Genomic DNA, 12214 nt, shown 5'->3' on the forward strand with positions numbered 1-12214 from the left:
CACACACACACACACACACACACACACACACACACACACACACACACCCCAAGCATAAACACCACAGAAACTCATTAATCACAAAGAAAGAGAACAAGAAAAGAAGAAAGGAACAAAGAAATACAATAATACAACCAGAAAACAAATAACAAAATGGCGAAAAGTACATACTTATCAATAATTAACTGTAAATGGCTTAAATGCTCCAATTAAAAGACATGGTGGTTGAATGGATAAATAAAAAGAAAACAAAACCCATCTATATGCTGCCTCCAAGAGACTGATCTCAGACATAACGACACATACAGACTGAAAGTAAAGGGACAAAAACTACTTACTATGCAAACACAGCAAAGAAAAAATAGGCAGAGTAAAAATCCTCAAACAAAATAGATATTAAAACAAAGACTACAACAAGATACAAAGAAAGAAATCACATAATGATAAAGGGATCAATCCACCAAGACAATATAACAATTGTGAATATCTATACACCCAACATTGGAGCACCTAAATACATAAAGCAAATATTGATAGTCTTAAAGGGAGAAATTGATGGTACTACAATAAGACAGGGGACTTCAATACCTCACTTAGAGCAATGTATAGATCATCCAGACAGAAAATCATAAGGAAACAACATCCTTGAATGACACTTGGGATGAGAAAGGCATAACAAATATATAAAGGACATTCCAACTAAAAATACTCTTATTTTTATATACATATTATTTTTGTTATATAGTGTTATTTGTATAATAAATATTGTATACAATATGGTATAGAAAATATTATACATATTTTATGTACTCTTATTTTTTATTATACATATTATTCTCAAGAACACATGGAACATTCTCCAAAATAGATCACATCATAGACCACAAAACAAGTCACAATAAATTAAAGAATATTGAAATTATACCCTGGATCTTTCCAACCACAGTGGTATAAAGCTAGAAATCAATCACATGAAAAAACTGAAACAAACAAACAAACATGTAAAGACTTAAAAATATGCTACCAAAATACCAATGGGTCAAGAGAGAATTCAAAGAAATAAAATATATGGAGACAAATAAAAATAAAAACACAATGGCCCAAACTATTGTGATGCAGCAAAACTCTAATTTTTCTTAATATACAGTTTTTTGTTAGTTTCATGTTTACAGTATAGTGATTCAACAATTCTGTACATTACCTGCTGCTTATCACAAGTGCATTCCTTAATTCCCACTATCTGTTTAACCCATATCCCTACATCACTCCCTTCTGGTAATCATCACTGTCTGGTTCCCAATAATTAAAGGTCTGTTTCCTGATTTGTCATTTTATGTCTTTTTTTTAACTTTTTCATTTGTTTTCTTTCTTAAATTTCACATATGAGTGAAATCATATGGTATTTGTCTTTCTCTGACTGACATATTTCACTTAGCAGTACACTCTCTAGCTCCAATCTTGTCATTACAAATGGCAAGGTGTCATTCTTTTTTATGGCCTAATAATATTCCTTTCTACATATATATCACTTATTCCTTATCCATTAATTAATTGATGGACACCTGGGCTGCTTCCATAACTTGACTATAGTAACTAATGCTGCTATAAATAAAGGGGTGCATGTATCCCTTAGAATTATAATTTTTGATTCTATGGGTAAATACCTAGTAGTAAAATTGCTGGATTATAGGATAGTTCTATTTTTAACATTTTGAAGAATCTCCATACTGTTTTCAACAGTGGCTGCAACTATATGCATTATGACCAACAGTGCAAGAGGTATCCCCTTTCTGCACATCCTTGCCAACACCTGTTCTTTCTAGTGTTGTTCATTTTAGCTATTCTGACAGGTGTGAGGTTATATCTCATTGCAGTTTTGATTTGCATTTCCTTGATGTTGAGTGATGTTGAGCATCTTTTCATGTGTCTGTTAGCCATCTCAATGTTTTCTTTGAAAATATGTCTATTCATGTCTTCTGTCCACTTCCTAACAGGATTATTTGTTTTTTAGGGTGTTAAGATTCATAAGTTCTTTATAGATTTTGAATACAAATACTTTAGCAGATATGTCATTTGCAAATATCTTCTCCCATTCTGAAAGTTGCCTTTTAGTTTTGTTGATCGTTTCCTTCACTGTGCAGAAACTTTTTAACTTGATGAAGTCCCAATAGTTCATTTTTATTTTGTTTCCCTTGCCTCTGGAGACTTATCTAGCAAGAAGTTGCTACAGCCAATATCAAAGAACTTGCTGCCTGTGTTTTCCTCTAGGATTTTGATGGTTTCCTCTCTCACATTTACGTGTTTCATCTATTCTGAATTAATTTTTTGTATGGAGTAAGAGAGTGGCCCAGTTTCATTCCTTTCCATCTTGCAGTCCAGGTTCCCCAACACAATTTGTTGAAGAGACTGGCATTTTTTCCATTGTATATTCTTTAATACTTTGTCAAAGATTAATTGACCGTATAGTTATGGTTCCATTTCTGGGTTTTCTATTGCATTCCATTGATCTATGTGTTTGTTTTTTATGCAAGTACCATACTATTTTGATCACTACATCTTTGTAATGTAACTTGAGAGTCCAGAATTGTGATGCCTCCAGCTTTTTTTTCCCCTTTTTCAAGTTTGCTTGGGCTATTCAAGAACTTTTGTGGTTCTATACAAAATTTAGAATTGTTTCGGTTCTAGCTCTGTGAAAAATGTTAGTGGTATTCTGATAGGTATTGCATTAAATGTGTAAATTACTTGCTAATGGACATCAAAAGAAAGTCATAGTAGCCATACTTATACCAGACAAACTATATTTTAAGACAAAGACTGTAACAAGAGATAAAGAAAGGCAGAGTATCATAATAAATGGAACTATCCAACAAGAATATCTAGCAATTGTAAATATTTATGCCCCCAATGTGGGATCACCCAAATACATAGAATAATCAATGGTAAATATAAAGCAACTTATTGATAATGACACAATAATAGTAGGGGACCTTAACACCTCACTCACAGCAATGGAATGATCATCTAAGCAGATCAACAGGGAAACAATGACTTTGAATGTCACACTGGACCAGATGGACTTAACAGATATATTCAGAACATTTCACACCAAAGCAACAGAATACACATTCTGTTCGAGTGCCCACGGGACATTATCCTGAATAGATCATAAACTTGGTCACAAATCAGGCCTCAACAAGTACAAATAATTCAGACCATACCATGCATATTTTCTGGCCACAGTATTTGAAGTCAATCACAAGAAAAAAATTGGAAAGAACAAAAATACATGGAGGTTAAAAGACATCCTAATAAAGAATGAATGGGTCAGCCAAGAAATTAAAGAAGAAATAAAAATTACATGGACATAAATGATAATGAAAACATGACAGTCCCAATCCTTTTGGATGCAGCAAAAGCAATCTTGAGAGGGAGGTATATAGCAATATAGGCTTACCTGAAGAAGCAAGAAAAATCTCAAATACACAACCTAGCTTTACATTTAAAGGAGCTGGAGAAAGAGCATCAACTGAAGCCTAAAGTCATCAGAAGAAGGGAAATAATACAGATTAAAGCAGAAATAAATTATATAGAAACAAACAAATAGAAACACAGTAAAACAGATCAATGAAACTAGGAGCTGGTTCTTTGCAAGAATTAATAAAATTGATAAACCCCTAGCCAGACTTATCAAAAACAGAAAGGACCCAAAAAAATAGCATCACAAATAAGAGAGATCACAACCAACACCACATAAATAGAAACAATCATAATATTATGAAAAATTAGATACCAACAAATTAAGCAATCTGGAAGAAATAAATTCCTAGAAACATATAAACTACCAAAACGGAAACAGGAAGAAATAGAAAACTTGAACAGACCAATAACCAACAACAAAACTGAATCAATAATAAAAAAATCTCCCAAGAAACAAAAGTACAGAGCCAGATGGCTTCCCAGGGGAACTTTACCAAACTTTTAAAGAAGAGTTAATATCTATTCTAAAACTTTTCCAAATACTAGAAGTGGAAGGACAACTTCCAAACTCATTCTATGAAGCCAGAATTACTCTGATTCCAAAACCAAAGATTCCATTAAAAGGCTACTACAGGATGTTATCCCTGATGGACCTGTATGCAAAAATTCTCAACAAAACACTAACACATCAAATCCAAAAGTACATTAAAAGGATTATTCGGCATGATCAAGTGAGATTTATTCCTGGGCTGCAAAGGTGGTTCAATATTTGTAAATCAATCAACATGATACACAAAATTAATAAAATAAATCATAAGAACCATATGATTGGGGTGCCTGAATGGCTCAGTTGTTAAGTGTCTGCCTTCAGCTCAGGTCATGGTCCCAGGGTCCTGGGATCAAGCCCCACATTGGGCTCCCTGCTCAGCGGGAAGCCTGCTTCTCCCTCCCCCACTCCCCCTGCTTGTGTTCCCTCTCTCACTGTGTCTCTCTCTGTCAAATAAATAAATAAAATCTTTAAAAAAACAAAAAAAAGAATCACATGATCTTCTCAGTAGATGCAGAAAAAGCATTTGACAAAATACAGCATCCATTCTTGATAAAAACCCTCGACAAAATAGGGATAGAAAACATGCCTCAACATCAAAAAGGCCATATATGGAAGACCCACTGCTAAAATCATCCTCAATGGGGAAAACCTGAGAGTGTTTCCTCTGAGGTCAGGAACAAGACAGGGATGTCCATTCTCACCATTATTATCTAACATAGTACTGGAAGTCCTAAACTTAGCAATCAGAAAACAAAAACAAATAAAAGGCATCTAAATTGGCACAGAAGTCAATTTTTCACTGTTCACAGATGACATAATACTGTATATATAAAACCCAAAAATCTTCCCCAAAATTGCTAGATCAGATATACTAATTTAGTAAAGTCACAGGACACAAAATCAACATACAAAAATCTGTTTAATTTCTCCACACCAATAATGAAGCAGCAGGAAGAGAAATCAGGGAATGAATTCAATTTACAATTGTACCAATAACTGTAAGATACCCAGGAATAAATTTAACTAAAGCGGTAAAAGATCTGTACTCTGAAAACTATAGAACATTAATGAAAGAAATTGATGATTACACAAAGAAATGGAAAAACACCTCATCCTCATGGATTGGAAGAAAAAGTATTGTTAAAATGTCTGTGATTTCCTTTTCCAAGGTTGCTTTGGCTTTTCAGCATCTTTTGGGGTTCACACAAATTTTAGGAGTGTTTGTTCTAGCTCTGCAAAATATGTTTTGGTATTTTGATACCAATTGCTTTAAATGTGTAGATTGCTTTGGGTAGCATAGACTTTTTAACAATATTTGTTCTTCCAATCCTTGAGCAGGGAGTGTGTTTTGATTTCTTTGTATCATGTTCAATTTCTTTCATAAGTGTTTTATACTTGGCTGAGTACTGGTCTTTCATCATTTTGGTTAGGTTTCTTCCTCCGTGTCTTATTATTTTGGTGCAATTGTAAATGGAACTGTTTTGTTAATTTCTCCTTCTGCTGCTTCATTATCAGTGTATAGATATGCAACACATTTCTGTACATTGATTTTGTAACCTGTGAATTTACAGAATTCATTTATCTGTTCTACCAGTCTTTAGGTGGAGTCTTTCAAGTTTTCTATATAGAATATCATGTTATCTACAAATAGTGAAAGTTTTACTTCTTCCTTACCAATTTGGACACATTTTATTTCTTTGTGTTGTCTGATTGCTGTGGTTAGGCCTTCCAATATCAGGTTGAATAAAAGTGGTGAGAGTGGACATCCTTGTCTTATTCCTGATCTCTGGGGAAACTCATTTTTCCCCCACTAAGGAAGATATTAGCTGTGGGATTTTCAAATATGGTTTTTATAATATTGAAGTGTGTTCCCACTAAATCTACTTTATTGAGAGCTTTTATCATGAATAGATATTGTACTTTTCCAAATTCTTTATTCTGCTTCTCTTGACGTGATCATATGGGATTTACCCTTTCACTTCTTTGATGTTATGTGTCACGTTGATTGATTTGAAAATATTGACCTCGGGCGCCTGGGTGGCTCAGTTGGTTAAGCGACTGCCTTCGGCTCAGGTCATGATCCTGGAGTCCCGGGATCGAGTCCCACATCGGGCTCCCTGCTCGGCGGGGAGTCTGCTTCTCCCTCTGACCCTCTTCCCTCTTGTGCTCTCTATCTCTCATTCTCTCTCTCTAATAAATAAATAAAATCTTAAGAAAAAAGAAAATATTGACCTCATGCAACACAGGAATAAATCCCACTTGAACATGGTGAATGGCTTTCTTTTTTATGTATAATTGGATTTGGTTCACTAGCATTTTGCAGTGGATTTTTCCATCTATGTTCATCAGGAATCTTGGTCTGTAGTTCTCATTTTTAGTTATGTCTTTATCTAATTTCTGTATTAGGGTAATGTTGGCCTCCTAGAATTAATTTGGAAGTTTCCCTTCCTTTTCTATTTTTTGGATTAGTTTGAAAAGAATAGGTATTAACTCTCCTTTAAAACCGTGGTAGATTTTGCCTGTGAACCCATCTGATCCTGGATTTTTGTTTCTTGAGAGTTTTTGGATTACTGATTCAATTTCCTTGCTCATTTTTGGTATGTTCAAATTTTCTATTTGTTCCTGATTCAGTTTTGGTAGTTTATATGTTTCTAGGAATTTATCCATTTCTTCTAGGTTGTGCAATTTTTTGGCATAGAGTTTTTCATGATATTTCTATAGTGTTGGTTGTCATTTCTCTTCTCTCAATTGTGATTGCATTTTTGTACTTTCCCGTTTTTATTGATAAGTCTGGCTACAGGTTAATCACTTCATTGATTTTTTCAAAGAACCTGCTCTTGGTTTCATTTATCTCTTCTATTGTTTTTTGCTTGTTTGTTTTCTTTAAATTTTTTAAATTTTATTATGTTATGATAGTCACCATACAACACACCATTCGTTTTTGATGTGGTGATCCATCATCCATTGTTTTCGTATAACACCCAGTGCTCCATGCAGTACGTGTCCTCCTGAATACCCATCACTGTGCTAACCAATCCCCCTTCCCCCTCCCCTCTAAAACCCTGTTTGTTTCTCAGAGTCCAAAGTCTCTCATGGTTCATCTCTCCCTCCGATTTCCCCCCCTTCATTTTTCCCTTCCTTCTCCTACTGACCTCCATGCTATTCTTTATGTTCCACAAATAAGTGAAACCATATGATAATTGACTTTCTCTGCTTGACTTATTTCACTTAGCATAATCCCCTCCAGGCCCATCCATGTTGATGCAAAGGTTGGGTATTCATCCTTTCTGATGGCTAAGTCATAGTCCATTGTATATATGGACCACATCTTCTTTATCCATTCATCTGCTGAAGGGCATCTCAGCTCTTTCCACAGTTTGGCAATTGCGGAAATTGCTCCTAGGAACATTGGGGTGCATATGGCCCTTCTTTGCACTACATCTGTGTCTTTGGGGTAAATACCCAGGAGTGCAATTGCTGGGTCATAGGGTAGTTCTATTTTTAGTTTTCTGAAGAACCTCCACACCGTTTTCCAAAGTGGCTGTATCAGCTTGCATTCCCACCAACAGTGTAAGAGGGTTCCCCTTTCTCCACATTCTCTCCAACATCTATTGTTTCTTTCCCTGTTCATTTTTGTCATTCTAACTGGTATAAGGTCGTATCTCAGTCTGGTTTTGATTTAAATTTCCCTGATGGCTAATGATGATGAACATTTTTTCATGTGTCTGTTAGCCATTTGTATGTCTTCCTCAGAGAAGTGTCTTTTCATGTCTTCGCCAAGGAAATGTTGAAAAAGAAAAACAAAGCTAGGGGCATCACGTTGCTCAATTTCAAGCTATATTACAAAGCTGTGATCACCAAGACAGCATGGTACTGGCATAAAAACAGACATATAGACCAATGGAACAGAATAGAGAACCCAGATATGGACCCTCAACTCTATGGTCAAATAATCTTTGACAAAGCAGGAAAAAATATGCAATGGAAAAAAGACATTCTCTTCAATAAATGCTGCTGGGGAAATTGGACAGCCACATGCAGAAGAATGAAACTCGACCATTCTCTAACACCATACACAAAGATAAACTCAAAATGGATGAAAGACCTCAATGTGAGACAGGAATCCATCAAAATCCTAGAGGAGAACATGGGCAGTAACATCTTTGACATTGGCCACAGCAACTTCTTTCAAGATACATCTCCAAAGGCTAATGAAACAAAAGCAAAAATGAACTTTTGGGACTGCATCAAGATGAAAAGCTTCTGCACAGCAAAGGAAACAGTCAATAAAACAAAGAGGCAACCCACAGAATGGGAGAAGATATTTGCAAATGACACTACAGATAAAAGGCTGGTATCCAAGATCTATAAAGAACTTCTCAAACTCATCACCCAAAAAACAAATAATCAAGTCAAAAAGTGGGCAGAAGACATTGCTGTTTTGTTTTTAAGTTCATATATTAATTGCTTCTATTCTATCCTTTATTATTTCCTTACGTTTATTGGTTTCAGGTTCTGTTTGCTATTCCTTTTCTAGCTCTTATAGATGTTAGGTTTTTAAAAGTTTTCTTTAATTTTAATTTGTTATTTAAATTCAACTAATTAACATATAGTATATTATTAGTTTCAGAGGTAGAGTTCAGGGATTTATCAATATTATATAAAACCCAGTGCTTATTACATCACATGCCCTCCTTAATGTCCATTAAGCAGTAACCCCATTTCCCCACCCCCATCTCCTCAAGCAACCCACATTTTGTTTCCTATGATTAAGGTCTCTTATGGTTTGTCTTGCTCTCTGATTTTTTCTTGTTGTATTTTCCCCTCTGTTCCCTATGACCATTTGTTCTGTTTCCTAAATTCCACGTATGAGAGAGATCATATGATAATTTTCTTTCTTTGGTTGACTTATTTCCCTAAGCATAATGCCCTCTAGGTCCAACCCCATTGTTGCAAATGGCAAGATTTCCTTTTTTTCATGGCTGAGTAGTATTCCATTGTATAAACATACCACAACTTCTTTATCCATTCCTCTGTCAATGGACATCTTGGCTCCTTCCATAGTTTGGCTACTGTGGACATTGCTGCTATAAACAATGGGGTGCAGGTGACCCTTCAGATCAGTGCATTTGTATCATTGTGGTAAATACCCAGTAGGGCAATTCCTGGGTCATAGGGTAGCTCTATTTCCAACTTTTGAGGACTCTCCATAGTGGAGAGTCCTCAAAGTGGCTGTAACAGCTTGCATTCATACCAACGGTTGAAGGGGGTGCCACCTTCTCCACATGCTCACAAACATCTCTCATTTCCTGACTTGTTAGTTTTAGCCATTCCGACCTGTGGGTGATGTAATATCTCATTGTGGTTTTGATTTGTATTTCCCTGATGTCAGGGGAGGTTGAGCCTTTTTTCTTGTGTCTGTTGGTCATTTGTCTGTCTTTGGAGAAATGTCTGTTCATGTCTTCTGGACATTTCTTAACTGGATTATTGGTTCTTTGAGTGTTTAGTTTGATAAGTTCTTTATAGATTTTGGATAATAGCCCTTTATCTGATACGACATTTGCAAATATCTTCTCCCATTCCATAGATTGCCTTTTAGTTTGTTGACTGTATCCTTTTCTGTGCAGAAGCTTTTTATTTTGATGGATTCCCAATAGTTCATTTTTGCTTCTGTTGCCTTTGTCTTTGGAAATGTCTCTTGCAAGAAGTTGCTGTGGCTGAGGTAGAAGAGGTTACTGCCTGTATTCTCCTCTAGGATTTTGATGGACTCCTGTCTCACATTGAGTTCGTTCATCCATTTAGAGTGTATCTTTGTGAATGGTGTAAGAGAATGGTCCAGTTTCATTCTTCTGCATGTGGCTGTCCAATTTTCCCAGCACCATTTATTGAAGAGACTGTCTTTTTTCCATAGGATATTCTTTCCTGCTTTTTTCAAGATTAGTTGACCATAGAGTTGAGGGTCCATTTCTGGGCTCTCTATTCTGTTCCATTGATCTATGTTTCTGTTTTTGTGTCAGTACCATGCTGTCTTGATGATCACAGCTTTGTAATAAACTTGAGGTCAGGCACTGTGATGTCCCCAGCTTTGTTTTTCTTTTTCAACATTCCTCTGGCTATTCAGGGTCTTTTCTGGTTCCATACACATTTTAGGATTGTTTGTTCCAGCTCTGTGAAAAATGTCAGTGCTATTTTGATAGGGATTTCATTGAATGTGTAGATTGCTTTGGGTAGAATAGACATTTTAACAATGTTTATTCTTCCAATCTACGAGCATGGAATATTTTTCCATCTCTTTGGTCTTCTTTAATTTCCTTCATAAGTGTACTGTATTTTCTAGAGTACAGATACTGTACCTTTATGGTTAGGTTTATTCCTAGGTACCTTATGTTTTTAGTGCAGTTGTAAATGGGATCGATTCCTTAATTTCTCTTTCTTTGGTCACATTGTTACTGTATAGAAACACAACTGATTTCTGTGCATTGATTTTGTATCCTGTCACGTTGAATTGCTGTATGAATTCTAGCAATTTTGGGGTGTAGTATTTTGGGTTTTCCACATAAAGGGTCACTTCATCTCCAAAGAGTGAGAGTTTGACTTTTTCTTTGCTAATTTCAATGTCTTTATATATTTTATGTCTGATTGCTGAGGCTAGGACTTCTAGTACTAAGATGGACAATAGTGGTGAGAGTGGGCATCCCTGTCATGTTCCTAAACTTAAGGGAAAACCTTTCAGTTTTCCCCTTTCAGAATGATATTCACTGTGGGCTTTTTGTAGGTGGCTTTTATGATATTGAGGTATGTTCCCTCTATCCCTACACTGTGAAGTTTTAATCAGGAAAGGATGCTGTATTTTGCCAAATGCTTTTTCTGCATCAAGTAAGAGGATAATATCGTTCTTGTCTTTTCTTTTATTAATGTGCTCTATCATGTTGATTGATTTGCAAATGTTGGATCACCCTTGCATCCCAGGAATAAATCCCTCTTGGTGGTGATGAATAATAATTTTAATGTACTGTTGGATCCTATTTGCTAGTATCTTGGTGAGTATTTTGGCATCCATGTTCATCAGGGATATTGGTCTGAGGATTTGAGAACAATGCTGGCTTCATAGAACAAGTTTGGAAGTTTTCCTTCCATTTCTATTTTTTGAAACAGCTTCAGTAGAAAGGTATTAATTCTTCTTTAAATGCTTGGTAGAATTCCCCTGGGAAGACATCTGGCCCAGGATTCTTGTTTTGTTGCAAGGTTTTTGATTACTGCTTCAATTTCCTGGCTGGTTATGGGTCTGTTCAGGTTGTCTATTTCTTCCTGTTTCAGTCTTAGTTTATAAGTTTCAAGGAATGCATCCATATCTTCCAGATTGCCTAATTTGTTTGTATATAGTTGCTCATAATATATTCTTAAAATTGCCTGTATTTCCTTGGTGTTGGTCGTGATATCTCTTCTTTTATTCATGATTTTATTAATTTGGGTCCTTTCTCTTTTCTTTTGTATAAGTCTGGCCAGAGGTTTATCAATCTTATTAATTCTTTCAAATAACCAGCTTCTAGGTTCATTGAAGAGTTCTATTGTTCTACTGGTTTCTATTTCATTGATTTCTGCTCTAGTCTTTATTATTTCTCTTCTCCTTCTTGGTTTAGGCTTTATTTGCTGTTCTTTCTTCAGGTCTTTTAGTTGTAATGTTAGCTTGTGTATTTGGGATTTTTCTAATTTTTTGAGAGATGCTTGTATTGCAATATACTTTCCTCTTAGGACTGCCTTTGTTGTGTCCCGGACATTTTGAACCAATGTGTTTTCATTCTCATTAGTTTCCATGAATTTTTCAAATTCTTCCTTAATTTCCTGGTTGACCCATTCATTTTTTAGCAGGATGCTCTTTTACCTCCAAGTGTTTGTGTTCCTTCTAAATTTCTTCTTATGGCTGAGTTCCAGTTTCAAAGCACTGTGGTCTGAAAATATGCAGGGAGTAATCACAATGTTTTGGTATAGGTTGAGACCTGATTTGTGACGCAGTATGTGCTCTATGCTGGAGAAAGTTCCATGTGCACTCGAGAAGAATGAGTATTCTGTTGTTTTTGGATGGAATGTTCCGTATATATCTGTGAAGTCCATCTGGTCCAATGTGTCATTCAAAGCCATTGTATCTTTGTTGACATTCTGCTTAGATGATTTCTCCATTGCTGTAAG

The 12214-nt window shown here is 35.6% G+C and overlaps 1 pseudogene; it reads right to left on the reverse strand.

Moving 5' to 3' along the window:
- LOC112822662 (cytochrome c oxidase subunit 6A1, mitochondrial pseudogene) overlaps positions 1–12214 on the reverse strand; it is an 824062-nt pseudogene that overhangs the window by 400564 nt on the left and 411284 nt on the right.

Source organism: Callorhinus ursinus, unplaced genomic scaffold (assembly GCF_003265705.2).
Source record: "Callorhinus ursinus isolate GAN/ISIS: 27379988/994484 unplaced genomic scaffold, GSC_fseal_2.0 scaffold40, whole genome shotgun sequence".
NCBI lineage: Eukaryota > Metazoa > Chordata > Mammalia > Carnivora > Otariidae > Callorhinus > Callorhinus ursinus.